The following is a 16,212-nucleotide window of genomic DNA, read 5'->3' as shown; positions in this document are numbered from 1 at the left end:
AATTATCCTTATATATGCATTGTTCAAGCAAAAATGTGATAAGAAAAAAAAAATGTCACCCGGTTGCCCAGATCCATTGATGAAAGCCCGGATTGTGCCCGGATTTATTCACCTTATTTGCCAAATTGACCAAAAACAAAAAAATATAGTTTTATAGAAATAATCATAAAATGTTTTATGGAAGCCTTAAAAACGATTTAAAATCTGCTGATAAGTTTCGCTGAAAAAAAAATTGATAAAAGTTTTTTTTCTCTTAATATTGTTGAGTAATTTCTTGGTTTTGACCAAATTTTCCGGGATACTGTCCGGCTCTTTAGTTGAAAATTTTGCAATCAAATGCCTGGATTTTGCCAGGTGTTTAGATAAAATAGCCCGGATTTGTCCGGCTCGTATAGGTGCTGAAAAATGTTTTGCATTCTTAGCCTAAAAAGCATTTTTATCAAACGACCATTATAGTGTCAGATTGAGTCTTTTTTCCCTCAGATAGTAATTTTCCGATTCCATAAATGTTTCTTACATTCCATCGTATCGAAACAAAAATAAAATAAAATAATCCAAAAAATCTGTATAAGGACTCTTCATTTCATGTTACACATAAAATATTGTAATGTTTCTAAGGAGGTGGTTTGTCTATCACATGACTCACAGTCTAAGCCTGGTGCCTTTTTTTGCAAGTCTATCCATTTGATCAATGACTTTTTTTGCTCAAATTAAAATCTTACTGATTTCGATTGGCGCACCTAGATTTCCATTTATGACCACCGGCAGCTCCGAGCAAAAACCATTTTTTTTTATTTTGGCAAACCGATTTCGGCACCCCGAAACAAGTTCCGCTACTCCTAAATATTCGGCGACTATCTCGGCGACGAGGCGCGTGATTTATAGCGATCTGATATTTTGAGCGTATTAATTACATCCAAGGCAGCTCAGCGCCAACGGCTTTACTCCATTGCATTGACCGACTGACTGACTGACTGATGGAGGTGCACAAAATGGATCAGCTGTTTTGCCATCATCGCTCGCTCGGGTCATTCAAATGACATCGATTCATATTTTAAGTCCGATTCGAAAGGGCATCGTCACTCGTGGTGCGACGGCGTTATTACAACAACCCAGTCTGGTTCAAAGTGACAGAAGGTAACGACAAACGAAAATTGATGTTGACTCCGAAGAGTGTGCCGTCTCCTTTCTGTGTCGTCGTCATAACTAATTAAATCGTTTCTCACGATTCTATGGGAGGTTGCCGAAGACCGCAAGATTCTACAGACCTCCACATTAGGCAATCCTGCATGGGTCTGAGTTTCGTTTTGCTTACAACAAGAGGGAGTAGTTACCTACTAAAAACAAAATGTCCGCGCTAATCCGCACCATCTTCAAATCTCGGCTTGACCTGGTCTTAATCAGCCAGCCGGTCTGTGTACCTTTTGGCATATTCACTAGCGCGAAAACATTAAGCCCTCGTCTTCGTCGTCTTCGTTGGTGGGTGTAGTTGGTGTTAAAGAACATCTCCTAGGCCAAGAGGGCTTATTTTTGTTTTGTATCTGCGGTTTTGTTACAAAATCGGTCAGACCGTGTGAGTTTGATGCTTTTGGACAGATGTAAACCGTCTGGATTCGTTTGTACCAACGAACCTAAAAGATAAGGTCAAAAGAGCTGCACGGCCTCTTCAAAAGGGGAATTCAATTAGTTCGTAGTTACACTATTACACATTCGAGGAGGCGAAGGAAAGACCGATGAGAATCTTTCAACGTAAGGTTAGACTATCAGGTTTTGAGTGAACTAAGAAAAATTTTATAAGAGGATCTCACACCCAAGAATAAAATTGTTTGGTCAGTTAAGGGGAAACCAGGTTTAAAAATTTAAATTCAACCATTTAATAGAATTAACTAGTGTAGAAAATGGAAGATTCAACGCAGGTTTCAGTGGTAGAAAGGAGATAATTTTTATTTTCATTCTTCGTCTATTGGTTACAATGTTACTTGTATCATTAGCGATAACTTATTTGTCACTATTCACACTTGGATTCCCAGATCGGAAAAGTACTCATTTCTCAATGAGTAAAATGATACTTCTACCCAGAACTTCTGGCAACACTGTTGTGTTAACACGATCCTAATTTGAGTAGTCTCGGTTAACCGTGTGATGATGTAAATATTTATACTGTCATCATCATCACCATTCTATTGTTAATTGGCAATCATCAATTGAGAATAGAGTATTTCCTGAGACAGATTGTGGTAGGGTAGCTTTTTGTTTTTGTTTCGAAAAATGTAAACACCAACTGGTCGTCATTTTAATATTTGATGATAAGCACTGTTCAATGCTTTCTTTTAAAAACTTCTTTAATTAAAAGTATCAGCATACCTTCATGTCTTAACTTGTTATAAATTTACAAATACTTAAATAAAGAATTTATATTCTCCTCAACAAGGTGTGCTTGCAAAATCACTACGATTACATTGCCAATTTTATTTCGTTACTATCTGGTCATTGAACATGCGTAATGTTGTTGTTATGTTTATCCTATCACGATATGCCGCGAAAATGTAAACATGAGAAATCAGCTGTTCGTCTGACAAGTGGGGAAATGCCTTATTGCCCAAAGCATGTCATGAAACAAAACAAACTATGATTTGGTTTCGCCGACTCAGTAGCAGATTTCTTCTGCTGATCCGGAAGCAACCTGTATACATATCTCAGGTGGCGATAGAAATCCCGTGCTAAGTGTTAGTAACAATTCGTGACGTCAGTTGCATTTTCAAACAAACAACCAACAGCGAAAACTAGAGAAAAAAATCATTTCCAACTGCTGTTTACTTTTTTTTTTTTTTGTTTCGATTATAGTCGTTTTACCATCTTTATGACATTCGTGACTTTATCAACGTTGCAGTTGGCGGATCGTTATTGAAAAACTATCCGGTACAACTGTGTTCGATGTTTACTCTTGGGCTCGAACTCGCGGACATCGGCTCAGGAGACAACAGACTTGCCAACTGAGCTATATCACAAGCCCTAACTGCTGTTTACGATTCTCGCCTAGGATACATAAACATCCTGGCAAGTAATATAGGCTTTGTTTAACTTTTTACTTTTTGAATAACGAGTTCTGTAATAGTGTGCGGGTTTGTTCATCACCTTCTTTGTACCACATTGATCCGGAAGAACGTTTTCCTCTGGAGGACCCGAAAAACCGTAAGTTTAACAACAAGAAACAGAAAGAACTATTCCTGACACCACTAAAAACGATTTTGTGTGCTTAATTTAAGAAAAAAATTTGATCCGTTTTACAGCTTAGTTGAATACAACCAAATGTATGTGCTTTTTTCGGAAAATTGTCTCAGATTCCGTTTGGTTTGAAATAAAAAATTTTTTTTTTAGTAAAAACTCCTTAATTTTACTAAAAGGAATGAAGGTAAACAGAAAGAAACTTCTGTATTTTTTTCATTCTTTAAAGTCAAAATACCTCGTGGTTTTCGAAAATCTTGATGGTAGATTCAAAACAGTTATTTTAACAATCATTGTAATATTCTGCCATTTTGTTAGCGTTGTGAATATAAATTTGGATTGTATTTTTGCCTATTTTTAAAACCCCTCAGCGCCCCAGAATAAATCAAAATCAGTTTTAAAACTCTTTGCTCCTCGTAAAAATGTAAATTTTGTTACCATAGGTAACTTTCTTTGAAAACATAAATCAGAAGATTTCTGATTTTTAAAACATGACCGCGGGAACAGGGAGGGGGGTTTTGGAGGTTAAACTACCCCCCATGAGGGTCCAGGAAAAGTAAGCGAGGTGTTCTACTCTCCACACTCAAAATTTAGAACCGAATTTTGATAATTGAGTAAGTTTATTCAAGAGTAATAATCTTGACTCAGAACTCATGGCAATATGTACTATGAAAATTGTTCCCAGTTTCAGAATTCTGCTACAGTTTTGCACATCTTTCTCACTTGTTATAAATTCATTTCAGAATAATAAATTTTGAAGTAGATCAAACTAAACTCAATTCTCATACAGAATTCAATCTCAATTAAACTTCAAAATAACGTTCCAGAATTGAAAACTCAGAATAAGATTCATCAATCAAATTAAAATATGAATTTAATTTTAATTAAGATTCGCATGTTGGATTTAAATCAAAATAATTCTATAACGAACTTTGATTGAAACCCAACCCAAAATATCAAAATAAAAATACTAGATTGATAATTAAGGGCTCTGAAACAAATTTCAATTCTAGGCTCATATTGAATTTCTAATCCAGAATCTAAATTCAGAAATATTTTTTTTTTTTTTTTGAGATTCCAGAAACAATATTGAAACTAGGAAACAGCTCCCATATTCAAATTTTGAATTTAGGTGCTCACAACTCAGATACAGAATTAGTAATCAAAATTCAGATCCTGCTCACAAATGAGTTAAAATTATCAAGAGCACTTTTTCGTTGAGGAATTTAAACTGCAAGAGATCGCAGATTCATAATTCTGAATGTTGAACGTCAGTCAGTTATTATTGTGGAAAACTGATGTCAATTCCTTAAAAAATATTCCCAGGTTCAGAGTTCTGCCTTAGATTTAAAAAAAACTTTCACACTTGTTGATAGAAATTCATTTCTGAATAAGAAATTTAAAAAAAATGATTAAACCCATTTCAAAGGTTCTATTATCAAAATTTAAATTGTATTTCTGTTTTCATAATTCGCATTCTGTTTCTTTTAAAAGATTGATTTTCGACTCGCCTCATCATTTGAGAATAGAATTAAAAGAGTGATTTAACGCAAATATTTAAATTTGGGTTTTCGTTTAAATCAAAATTTGTCCACGACCTGTTAAACTGATATGCATTGAAATAATTATTTTCCGAATGCGAAGAATAAAAATCCTGAGTTTTTGTTTCACATTCAGATTTGAAGTTCCCAAACTTAATTCAAATGTAGAATTCAATCAGAATTTAAGTTCAAAATAAATTGAAAATTCCGAATAAGATTCATCATTCGAAATTCATATTTTAATTCAGATTTGCATGTTGAATAAAAAAAACTTATATGACGAATTCAGATGGAAAACCAACCCAAAAAAAAACTAAATTACTTGATTGATGAATGAGTGCTCTGAAGCAAATTTAAATCCTTAACTCATATTGAATTTCTAAACAGGAATATAAATTCAATTTTTTTTTGTATATTTTAGAAATAACATTTATTGGTTATGTTCGGCTTCCGGTCTTTTGGTCAAGAATAACAACACTTTTTATGTGCTCTTCATCCAACGTTTCGAATTATTATTTATTATTTTTCAAGGAATCGAACAATCGTGCTTAAGTCCAAAGAAGATGCGCTTGTATAGAGTTTATCAATGTTCGATACTACCCTGAAAAGAATAAATAATAATCCGAAACGTTAGATGAAGAGCACATAAAAGGTGTAGTAATTCTTGACCGAAGACCAAAAGACGATCATAACCTATAAATTACTCCCGGTCGAAAAATAAATAAGTAATAAAATTGGAATTCGGAAACAATTCCCAAATTTAAATTTTGAATAGAGGTTCAAAATTCAGATCAAGAATAAATATTCAAAATTCAGATTCAGCTTTTTAAAGAGTTAAATTTATCAAGATAACTTTTTCGTTGAGGAGTTCAAATTGCAATAGGTCGAAGATTAATAATTCTGAATGTTAAACGTCAGTCAGTTTTTATTGCAGAAAACAAACATTCACAGGATTTTTATAATGGGATTAATGAAAAATATTCGGAAAAAGAGACATGTAATATCCCCGTTAGAAAAAAAGAAGTAATTTTTTTTTATATTTTGTAAAATTAATATGGCAGTTTTATCAAGAGCAAAATTTCAAACTGAAACCTTGAATTTGGATCGAGATTCCAAGAGTTAGGTTTGAACCGCAAAATTTCACTCTTCACACATTTTTCTTTTAAATCTCTGATTTATTTTCACTAATGGTTGAAATCTTGGAGTTCGCTCAAGAGTTTGATAGATTTAGCTCATTTGATTTGAGCATAGAATAAGATTTTTTTAAGAAATTGAAAGCTTTCATTTGAAAAATTATTCTATATTCAAATAAAATAAGCTGAACTGACCAGATTTAAGAACAAACAATGAAAGTAAGTTTCTTTATTTGTTACTAAAGGATTCCTTTAACAAATCTAGCTTACCTTTCGAAACATTTAAGGATGTATTTTCACAAGTTTTTATATATTGAAAAAAAAAGCTTAGGTAAAAAAATATTTCATATATTTTTATTTTAAATTCATGCATTGTTTTAGCAAAAATAGTATAAACAAAAAACAGTTCACCAAAATAAAACCTTAACCAAAATATGACATTTCTGAAGAATTTGAAAGTAAAGATTCATAAATCTTTGTTGGACTAAAACCGTTAGTCTACACGTATTTCAGCCGAAACTAATCAGAATCAGCCATAGTTAAAATTGAAAAACACATCCTACAGTTACTCAAAAATTGAAGTTTAATTTTTTGAAAATTGTTAAAATTCATCAAGAACATTGATTGATTACACTCGAAACCAATAAAATGTAATATTCTTAAAATGCTTTATCACCAGATCAAGAATTCATGCACAAAATCAAACGCCAGTTTCGTATCCTAAAAGCTGATGATTTTCTTCTGATTTTCTGTCCTCTGGTATGACTTTCCTTATTTCTCATGAAACTGAATTGATTTCAAATGAAAATAACATAATATAGTTTGATGTCTACTTGTACAAAATATTGAAGTTCATGTTTGATCAAAATAATTGGAGTAAAAGTTTGAATATAAGACTTGCTCAAAATTTTTCGATCTTCAAATGTCGTTTTATTTTTTTATTATTTTCAAGAAAATGGTAGTAAGGATCAAATAAGCTGCTTTTGAACAATAATTTCGAGTTTATTGAAAGTGTTTCACCGAATTCATTTTTGGGGCCAAAACTCAGGAACATAGATATAAATATTTATAAAATTTCTTTTTTAAAACCTCGCTTGAAATAATCTGATCTGTTAAACCTTCCATAGTTATTCAGATCTGTATAACTCAAAGGGCAGATTCAAGCATCTTAATCAATATTCAAATTTTTTATAAAGTAAGATTTTATTCTACCGCAAAATCCGGGATAGTGCCTAAAATGTTGATCACTCTCCATCTATTTTTACATCGTGGGATAGATGTATTTTTGACAAGTCCAAAAAATCGAAGAAAAGCTTAAATTTTTCAAAGCTTTCAGATATTATAGGCAATTGAAAATAGAATTGTTTTTTTGCCATTTTTTTAAAAATTCGGAATCAACTACAGATGGTTAATCAAATCTACTTTATTTTGAAATATTGAGAGGCGTCCTAAATATGAATCATGTGCCAGATGTTGTCTATCAGCTCTTGTTTTAGTGATTTGGCGTGAAAGTTTTTTGAAATCTATCGATTTTGAGTAAAATCGATCATTGATAACTGATGAAGCAACAAATCTACATGAAAAACAAATACTGATTTGAAATCTATTTTTTTAACAAACACAAATATCTACTTACAGGATCTTAATTAAATTTGCTGTTTCCTTGAATAGATTCCTTTATTTAACTCTTAGCGTATAACTGAATATGATGGCTAGCATCTAACAAATGCTAAAACTACCAACCCACAGAAAGTTTACTGTGTATGCCGTGAACGGGATCCGATCTCATGACCGTTGGCTTAAGAGATTTGAAGGCCATTTCCTACGCCAACGATTGCAGCTTATTTAATATCCTCCATTTAATCAAGGATTCAGATTTTGTCTAGATATTCTAGATTATGAGATATATAGCATTAAAAAAAAATTCTACAACTTTCATATACTTAAAAAATAACATTTCAACTATTTCTGACATCACTTAAGAAAGTCTCCTAGTATTTTAAATTAAAAATTTTAATTCATTCAATAACTTTGTTGAAGATTGCAAAATGATTGTTCTTATCATTTAAGAATTATCGAGGATTCAATTTGGGTTTAAATTTCTTAAGAATTTCATCACAATTGCCGTTTTTTATTTGCAAAATTTGGAAAAATAAACAATAACAAAACTTTTATAACTTATTTTGTCAAAAGTCAAAATTACAGGGGATGTTCGGGAAAATTGATCATTGGATTAAACACCAAATTTTAAAATCATCGTAGTCTTCTACAGTTTTGCCAAAATAGTGCAAAAATTGATTAAATGATTTTTTACCCATTTTCCAAAGTTTTTTTTCGAAAACAAGAGCTGCCAGATAAAAAACAAATTGCATATTTGGAATCAGTGTCCCTAAATTAGTCTAAACAGTTTTTTAACTCTGTGCACCTCGAAAAAATGTTAATTGTGATGCCTTGTGTTATCTATACAAAGATTATAATGTGACCAATGCCGGTCAATATTTGTGGCCATTGGAACGGCAACAAACTACAGGCGCATTTCCTCGAAACGGACATTTTGTGAACAGCTAAAACAGGGTTGAAAAAACACTTAAAAATCAATTTTTGATAATTAATCAAAACGTAACGGGTTCTTTTCTTCAAATTGCCTTTGGTTTGAAAGATGGTATCTTCAAATATTAAAAAAAAATAAAAAATTTGAAGTAATTTTTTTTTATTTTATTCTAATTTTGAATATTTCGAGTGTTTTTTGAATTTTAAGTGTTTTACTTGCAATTTGCAACTGAATTGTTACACTTATATGTTATTAGTTTTTTCCTATTTATTTTTATTTACAGTTGGGTTTAGTTGATTAATGTTTATTTTTTTAATTTTCTGGATTGAAGAACAGAACGATTTTCTACATCAAATTCCTACAAAATTTTGAAAAAAAACCATTGAAATGATTGCTACTAATCTCAAATGTGATTTCCACATAGCTAGTAAATAACGTTGACTGGTCATAATGATGGTTCTGATTATATGATACAACTTTCAGCATGGTTTCACCTGGAAAATAATAAGGAAACTGTGAAATAAACCAAATAATATATCAAATTTGGATAAATTCTTAAAAACGATTTTCATAACATTTTATAAAAAATCTTAAAAAATAAAAAAAATGCTTTGAATTCCATAGAATCTTTTGAGCTTGAATTTTTAGATGAATTGGTTTGATACTCCGTTTTTAGTTCCCGATTTTTGTAATTTAAAAGCAACTTATAACGTAGCAAAATCGGGTTTCAAAATACGTAAGTTCTTAAAAAAAAATGAACCCTTTGAAAAATTAACCTGGTTTCCCGAAAGTAAAATGTGATTTGTGATACAAATCAGTCAGCTAATATTCAGAAGCTAAAAATCTAAATTTTGTGAACAATTTGAAGTTCATACTACAATGTTGCCCACCGTTTCGTTACATAAACGGAGCTAAAAACATATTTCACATGTTCTCGAAATTCGAAGATGAGTGAAATTCCGAACCCGAGTTATGCTCGATTCAGCAAAAACCACACAACTGCCTAGCTTTAATTAGCATAAATTACCACTCTCTAGGCTCTACATAGATTGTCTAGGATTTCGGGCCACCTGGTGCTAGTGGCTTAGATATTTTCGCCATGCTAAAGCCGTTTCCACCAGACACCCGGATTGATTTCTGAGAGATGACTGATGATGATGGCATTTTTTTTCATTTCAAAAGGTAAAGGTAGATATAGGATTTCAGAGTCGAAAAGCTGCTGAAGGTGTCAATCTGTGCTGGGTTTTGGCGGACTTTTTCTAACCATTATTGGTACTCCCAAGCGTTTTTAGGAGCACCTAGTGATTTTCTCGAAGGTGCGAAAATTTGATCGACCGCTTCGCAGAAACATATCTCGAACCGTGTTGATTAGATAACATTGGATTCTTGGATTAATTTTATTTTTGTTTCCTCGTTATGTGTGATAATTTTTTTTTTGTATCGACTTAAAAATGTGAGTCAATGTAAATTTTGCAATCATGAGAAAATCTATGTCAAAATTTATCTTTTTTAACGAAAAGACACCGTTGATGAATTATTGGCTTTTAGCTAGTTTTATGGCATTACTTTGAACGTCATAAGTAAAATTCTAGACAGAACAATTAAAGATTGAAATTAAATGACAGATAGACATTTAAAGATGAATCTAATTTAATTTTTAATCGAAACAAAAACAGTTTTTTCATAAATAAAGCATTGATCATCACAAAAATTAATCATTTTGGAACTTTTCTAGCTTTTATCTGAACTAAGGTAGTTGGCAATATTTTCTTTGAACCTTATAAAATTCTGGCATCTGTTTGAAAATATCGAACAAAATTTTATTGGAATCGTAGGAAAATGCTAAAAATAGAAATTGTTAATCAAAGTCAATTTGCTTCATTGAAATCAATACTAGGCAATGAATGTTTTTTTCTTATAATTTTAAACTTGAAAACCAAAAAAAAAGTAGTTCCCTTTTGAGTTTCGTGATCAATTTTTTTAATGTGAGCGACAATCACCAGAGGGTGTTTCCGACGACTAAAAGTGCCTAAAAAAACTTTGTTCTACTCAAAATGGTCATTTTTGATTATCTTATCGAAACCAATGAAAGTTACATAGTCTAACTTTCAAATTATAAAAAAAAAATACATAGCATAGCAGAGTAAAACAGCGATAAATAAAAAAAATATTAAAAAAGACAGTCCGCGTACAAAACTTTGTTACAAAAAAATTATTGATTTGAACAACAAATAGTGAACCCATTTCCGGAAGGAAGCATCCAATAAGTGGAACATTTAGTTTGGAAATCTTTTGATTAAAGACTGGCAACCGGACTTCACATCCGCACAAAAATAGTTTGATTACAGAGCGTGCCCGATCCAAAAACGTCCAAATTACGAGCGATTTACATGGTTGCAAAACAAAACAAAATGAATAAAAAAATTAGAAGTAATTTTAATTCGGCTTTTTCGGTCTTGAAAATATATTAAACAACGATGGTTTTTGAAATACCCAACGTTTCGACCAGTTTTGTTGGTCTTTTCCATGGGAATCAGCTGTATGTTGTTTTTGTCGATTACGTTTTAGTCCAACGGCTAGGAGTCCATTGATTGGAACGAAAAAAAATTCATCCATATCTCAGTGTGAGCATAGCGATAAGGATAAAAACTTTTTCGTTCAATCCGTTGAAATATACGGGCAGCAATCAATGGACTCCTAGCCGTTGGACTAAAACGAAATCGATAAAAACAACAGACAGTTAATTTCCTTGAAAAATACCAACAAAACGGGTCGAAACATCGGGTATATCAAAAACCACCTTTGTTAGATCTACATCCAAGCCAAATTACAGTTACTATCATTCGCGGTCGAAAACATAAACCTAGCCATAAAAATGAATTCTGTGATTTGAGCCAAAATATCTGGAGCAGTTTTATGATAGATTTTCGAAAAAAAAAATGAATAGGCTCTGTGGAACGTTAACATCTTATAGGATTAAAATCAGGATAGAGTAGAATATTATGAATTTAAAATCTGTAACATAAAACATTAAACATTTAAAAAAAAAAAAAGAATTGAAAATATGCTATAATTTTGAAAATGTGCAAAAGTGTGTTATCTGCTAATTTGATTCCAGCAACTTTTGCGGAAACTTTTATTTAAACAGTCCAGGCCATCCAATGGAACGATTTTCCCAACATGTTTTTTTATTGAAAACTCATGCTAACCCTGTTTATATAGCAAAATCAGTGCATTAAATTGATGGATTACCATGCAAGTTGATAAATAATTTGATAACCAACAAATTCTAACTTTTGATTATATAAAAAATTAGATTAATTTTAAATGAGCCAATAGAAACGATTAAAACAAGCTTTTAATCTTTATTTAAAAATTTTTAATTTGTCTTAAATTGCAAAAAAAAACAAAATTTACTGCATTGATTTTACAGATTGTGACAATATAAATATCAAACAGAAAAATATTTTCATTAAGAACTTAGAACTTTTAACCCTAAATTTTATAAATTTATCCAGGTTTCGATGAACAGTTGAAAAAAATGTGATTATTTCACCCTAATCCAAAAATTTTATTTAGAAAGATATCTTTAAATTTTCAAATTTTAAAACTATCAAATCAAATTCAAAATAACAAGAATAAGTGTTGTATTTCTTTATTTTTTAAAACCAAATTTTGCATTCAGTGTGAGAGTTTTTTTTTAATGTGCGTGCATTTCAATATCTTTGGATTTATCTCTGAGCTCATAAGTAAACAATTTCCATGGAAAATTAAGGCTCATAATTGTAGACATAAAGGCTGTAAGAACTAAGTGGAGGGAGGGTTTTAGGAATGAACAAGTACAATTTTATATTATTCATTAAATTTTTATGATTGAGGAGTTTGAATAAGGCAAACAATCTTGAATGCCAAAACCTCGAAAAGTAATCTTAAATTCAAAATTCTACTACAGTTTCTCAAAATTATTTCACTTGTTGATAGAAATTCATTAAACAATATTTAATTTTAAATTATATTAAACTCATTTACGAGGTTCTGGTTCCTTATTACCAAAATCTCAATTGAATTTCTTTTATCATATTACGGATAATCCAGTTAAGAGTTCCTGATTTTCGGTTCTTATCATCATTAGAAATAGAGATGAAATGAATGTGTTGAAATCGTCGTTTGAATTTGGTTATGCATTTCATTCAAAATTTGATAAATGATTTTCGAATCTAAAATGCATTCTCAATAATGAGACAAGAGTATAAAATCTTAATCTTTATATGAAAAAAGAAACCATCCTGAATTTCTCATTTAAAATTCTGATTCGAAGTTCTTGAACTTAGTTCGTATGCAAGGTTCGAACATAAAAAAGCTTCAAAATGATGATCTGGAATCGAAAAATCAGAATCGGAATTTTATTCGTAATTATTTTTTAAATCATTTTAACAATTCGGATGACACAATAAATTACTCAAAAAATAAATTCAGATTAAAACCCAAAACATCCGAATCAAAATCATAGAATATTTCAGAGCCCTGAAACAAATTTTAATTCTTGGCTCATATTTTAAATTCTTATCTTGAATTTAAATTAAGAAATCGTTTTTCGTACATTTTAGAAATCGTTTTCAAATTCGCGAACAGATCTTAAATTCAAACTTTGGATTCCGGTTCAAAATTCAATTCCAATTAAAGTTCTTACTGAGCACGTAAATGAGTTTCACAATCAAAATTATATTTCCAAAATGAGGAACTCGAATTGTAAGAGGTTTTGAGAGGTTGATTTTTTTTTTAATTAAAGTTTTTACATCTGAGTAGATTAAGATATAAAAAATTGATTAGTATAATTATCTTTAAATCGACGATATTGTCATTTTCATCCCTCTGATTCTGAGAGTCTTGAGTAAAAAGTAGAATTTGAGATTATTTTGCAAGCTTTGTTTTTATTTTAAAAACATTTTCTACATGATTTTAATTATTTCTCTTGATTTGTATTGTAACACATTTTCTGATTTAAAAAAAAAAAAACATGTGTTCTCCTCGTAAATAATCGAAGGTAATCACATATTTTTTGGTGTATGTTTAAACCTTATTGATTTTTTTCAAAAGCCACATTTCAAAATAAAATCTTAAATTTGAATCGAGTTTGCAAGAATCAGATTTCATTTGTATTCAGCGATAGTTAAAATCTTATATTTTCTCAATTTGCTTATTGAATTTGAGCAAAGTATGAGTTGATTTTAAGAAATTTAAATTGAAGATTTTCTTGAATAAACTAAATTTATGTTCAAATCAAGTAAGTTAAGTTTCCTATATTTTTGACGAATTCAAACATTTTAACAATCAGTTTCTTGTTTTGTTGCTAAAGAAGGTCATTTACGAATCAAGCTTACAATTTCAAATATTTAGGATGTTCCCCAAAAGTGTATTTTTATATGAAAAAATAGTATTGTAAAAGAACTGAATAATGAATAATCAAATAGCATTAAAAAAATATTCCTGTTAATTTTTCTATTCTTGGAATGTTTGAGCAAAACTATACTAGAAAAAAGGTCACCTCCCCCTTTCTATGAGGCGGTTCTTCTTTCGGTCCTGGTAGACATTATTTCAACATTAAATTTTCTTCGATTTTAACTTTTTGAAAGTTTTATGAACACTTTTCAATTATTTGACCTATTTCCAAAAAAAAGAACGGAATTCTAGGAATAAAAAATGTAAATTTATAAGGTCATTATGAAAAAGAACCAGCTGTTAGTTATTCAACTCTTTACCTTGGATCAATATAATCGTTCAGTAAATATTTTTTAACATTTAAAATTAAAAATTTCAAAATATTTTTGTCAATTTTAGCTTGATTAATGATCTCATGGGTTGTTGATTTACACTAGAGAATAATTTGAAAAAATAATTAACTTATTTTATTTATTTTCAAACGTTAAATTGAAGTATCTTATTCATTTTTTTCTACGAATACTATATAGATAATTAAAAGGTTCATTAAATTTTTCACTACATGTCTTGAAATAATACTGTTAAAATAACTTTCTGTAGCACAATATTGATTGCAAAATCTTAAAAATAGGCACATTTAATAAGAGCGTTGGCATAAGGTTGCCAGAATAATTTCAGCAAGCATCCGGGTGAGACAAATCCGGACTTTAAAAAAATATATTTTATTCATCAAAACTCATCGGCTGATTTTAAATCAAGTTTAATAAAACTTGCTCAAAAATGTCGTTATGGACGCATAAATAAAACAATTTTAAAAGACAATTTTTTCGATTGATCGTTTGATTTGGCAAATAAAGTGAATAAATCCGGGCAAAATACGAGCTTCTTCAATGAAATCTAGGCAACAATGCCAGACGGAACTCCCCAAAACATCCCCAAAATATAATTTAGATTCATGTATTGTATTTACTACTCTTGAATATAGTATTTATGAAAAAAGATAATTTTAACTTTATTTGCCAATGTTATTTACCAATTACCCTATTTAGATAGAAATAAAAGTCCAAAACAATTTCATCACTATTTTAAAATAATAATGTAGTATGAAGATTTCTAAAGACGTTTTTAAGAAGCTCTTGTTGCTTTGAGAATATTTGATTGAATGAACTAATTGTAATTGAAACTCATATTAAACCACATGTTTAAAACACCCTCATTCACTTTTCGTGGAATCATTTTCAGTTGTTGTTTGTTGACTCACGATTGCTGCTACTGTCTGGGCGCTGGAGGAAAGTTGATGCAAATCTCTGCTGTGTGAATCCTGTTTTCTGATATTGGTTAAATGTGCAAACTAGGCACTTTTTGGGTCACCCGCATCTCATTTAAACACAATCTTGTTTTTTGTTTCAGTCGGTTGTTGGTTTTTTTTTTGTGTTTCGTTGTTGTTGCTGGTGTTGAAAGGCATTTCCAAATATTTTTTTTTTTGGTTTATATAATCACAGTCCTTTTTTCGATTTTGGTTTTCAAGTATCAAGATAACAGCAATATGAAAATTTTGGAACACACGGAGAAGCACTTATCAAATAATTATCAAACAAATAAACTAGATCGATAAACAGGATTCTTACTTTTGTAGGTGATTGAGATCTCCTAAGAGTTTCAGACAAATTTCTTCACGGTTTCGTTCTGAATCCACTCAGAACGTTGATTTGTCACTGCACTGCAAAGCGTTTTCGAATTTCACTTTTCGTTTTCCGTAATCACACTTTCACCTTGATTTTGCTCAATTTTCGTGAGTCGTTTCGCTTTTCAAGGAACCGTTTATTACGCCACTAAACCCGGATATCCGCTTCAGTGCTGGGCCACACACGCGACCTCGATTGCGAATTCCGATCAGAGATTAAAGATTCTAGATAGAACACACCGTATTGAGTAAACCGGAGGCACTCCGCGGGATTCGCGAAATTCAAGAAGCGCACAAATTCGGCCAATGATCACCCCAACTATGAGCTGCGGGTCGCCAAGATCAACACCTTTTATAGCCGATCGGCTTTTTTACTCCCTTCAGACCCGTCGCCATTCACCTGGGCCCCATTCAAACCCATCAACGAGCGCGATCGCGCACAACAAGCACGAGAATCTCCAGCTGCTGGCAAGTCTGTCAGCACATGCTAGTAGCAAGCAAACACGCAAAAATCTCATCTCATCTCCGCGAAGAAACAAACAAACAAACGAAACACCCCAAATCAGCAGCTGCAACAGGCTTTCTTCCGTTGCTGCCGACCCGGTGAGATCTTCTCTCAGAAAGGTAGCACAAACCCTC

At 31.2% G+C, this 16,212-nt stretch overlaps 1 protein-coding gene across 3 annotated transcripts in view; it reads right to left on the bottom strand.

Moving 5' to 3' along the window:
• The window catches only part of LOC129745661 (inactive serine protease scarface-like), a 194,886-nt gene extending 179,003 nt beyond the window's left edge, over window positions 1-15,883 (bottom strand). For all 3 annotated transcript variants that reach the window (XM_055738919.1, XM_055738921.1, XM_055738922.1), the window contains exon 1: window positions 15,518-15,883. The gene's annotated coding sequence lies outside the window, so the exon portion shown is untranslated. The remainder of the gene's footprint in view (window positions 1-15,517) is intronic.
• Between the last annotated feature and the right edge of the window lie 329 nt (window positions 15,884-16,212).

The sequence above is a fragment of the Uranotaenia lowii genome, chromosome 2 (assembly GCF_029784155.1).
Source record: "Uranotaenia lowii strain MFRU-FL chromosome 2, ASM2978415v1, whole genome shotgun sequence".
NCBI lineage: Eukaryota > Metazoa > Arthropoda > Insecta > Diptera > Culicidae > Uranotaenia > Uranotaenia lowii.
Note: the sequence above shows the minus strand (reverse complement) of the source record. Positions and strands in the feature narration are given on the sequence as shown.